The sequence below is a fragment of the Atta cephalotes genome (genome assembly GCF_000143395.1).
Source record: "Atta cephalotes unplaced genomic scaffold scaffold00026, whole genome shotgun sequence".
Taxonomy (NCBI): domain Eukaryota; kingdom Metazoa; phylum Arthropoda; class Insecta; order Hymenoptera; family Formicidae; genus Atta; species Atta cephalotes.
This window is the reverse complement of record NW_012130090.1, coordinates 1,354,505-1,356,625: the sequence shown is the minus strand read 5'-3', so window position 1 is coordinate 1,356,625 and position 2,121 is coordinate 1,354,505.

The following is a 2,121-nucleotide window of genomic DNA, read 5'->3' as shown; positions in this document are numbered from 1 at the left end:
CTTACCTTTACCTTACTTAGTAGTAGTATATATATTATATATATATATATATATATATATATATATATATATATATCCTATGTTATTTCAATAAAATAAAACGGTACTCCATTCACAGGTATTTTCCTCTAACATGAAACGTTGATATTTTTCATATTGTTTTTTAATTACAAGATATACCGACAAACATAAAATTCTTGAAAGGAGAGAAATAGGTTTGGATGCAACAAAATTACTCGTTTAGCTCTTCTACTAAAAAAATTAATAGTATAAAGTTATCAAGCAAAGGATAAAATAATTTTCAACGATTACAAGCATTTGAAATCCTTTATGAATTATTATAAAAATACTTAGATAAATGGTTTTAAGACCGATTCATTTTGTGTATATCGGCAAAGGCACGAAACAAATAATCTGTCAGAAAGACATAACAGAGAACTAAAAGAATGTCTAAAAAAACATGCGATTGTTAAATTTTTAGTATGTTATAAACACTCCATTACAAAAATATTTTTATTTTTTTTTTAATATTTACATATTTAAAGAGAGTATATTATACACTCCTTAAAATTCATTATATTATTATTTATTAGGAGTGTGCATTAATTTTAAAGGATTTTTTGATAATAATACGACTTTATTGTGAAAAAATGGTTACGAATTAATCGTTCAAAATATTGTCCATCGCTAGCCACTACTTTTTCTTATCTTTCTGGTAATAGGTAAGGTAAAGGTGGAAGAACGTCAAAAGAACGACACATTTTTTGAAGCTATGCACGATCCCTTTTTTGATATCTTCATAAGAAGGAAGCGCTGCTCAGACAGACCATAAGTCATCAATCGAAATAGATTGTAATTGGAAGGAGCAATATCTGGAGAATATGGCAGGTGTGATAGGACATCCCAGTTAAGCGCTTCTAACGTTTCCTTGACTGGTTTCGCAACTGTGGCCGAGCATTGTCATGCTAGAAAATCACTTTGTCGTGTCTTTTCGCGTAATCTGGCCATTTTTGCTTCAATGATCGGCTCAATTGCATGAATTGTTGTTGATAGCATTCCTCACTGATGGTTTCGTTGGGTTGGAACAGCTCATAACTACACCCAGCTGATCCCATCAAATACAGAGCATGAACTTGGCGTCATGAATATAATTCGGTTTTATCATCGATATTGATGATTCGCCTGGTCTGCATCATGATTTTTTGCGCTTCATAACGTATCCATTTTTTATCACTCGTCACGATGTGCAAAAAACTTTTCCTTCTATGTCTTTAAAACAACAATTCACAGGTCATTTTGCGTCTTTTGACGATCCTCGGCTTCAACTCATATCCAATTTCCTTGCTTCTGAATCATTCCAATGATCTTCAAATGTCTGGAAATCGTTAATTGATCAAACATTGATCAACATTTAATGATTCTGCAAGTTCTTCTTGCGTTTGACTTGGGTCTTGGTCGAGTAAAGCTTCCACTTCCTCTTCAAACTTTTTCGGCTGGCCTAGACATTTCTTGTCTTCCATATCAAAATCACCTTTTTTATAGCGTCGAAACCAGTAGTTCACATGTTGAAATCGATGGAGTATAATCACCATAAGCTTCTGACAACATTCGTTGACTTTAAGTAGCATTTTTTTTTCAAATAGAAGCAAAAAACAAAGCTTCCCGCAAATTGCGTTTTGTTGGCACAAAATTCGATATATTCAATGCTCAAAAAAACAATGTTGTTTACACTTCGACAAAATGACACATATTGAAAACTAAAGCCATCTGATGGTGCTTTGAATATGAAGGTAGCAATAATATGAGTTGCGATAGAACTATTGTAGTTACACCATTTCTTAAAAATCTTTTAAAATTAATGTACACTCAATATTGTATAGAATATATATTATATATTATTATATTATTGTATTATATTATTTACAATTGATTTAACTGAGCACCAAAAAAATATTCGTAGTTATATGAAACATCAAAAATTCTGAGCAAGACAGGAGCGAGAAAACTTAAAACAAAAAGAAAATAAATTATCAAAAATTTGGAAGAGAGATAAATACATAGAGATAAATATAGAAAATGTAGATTTTTTATTGTTAATTCTACATGAATTATCAAAACTTC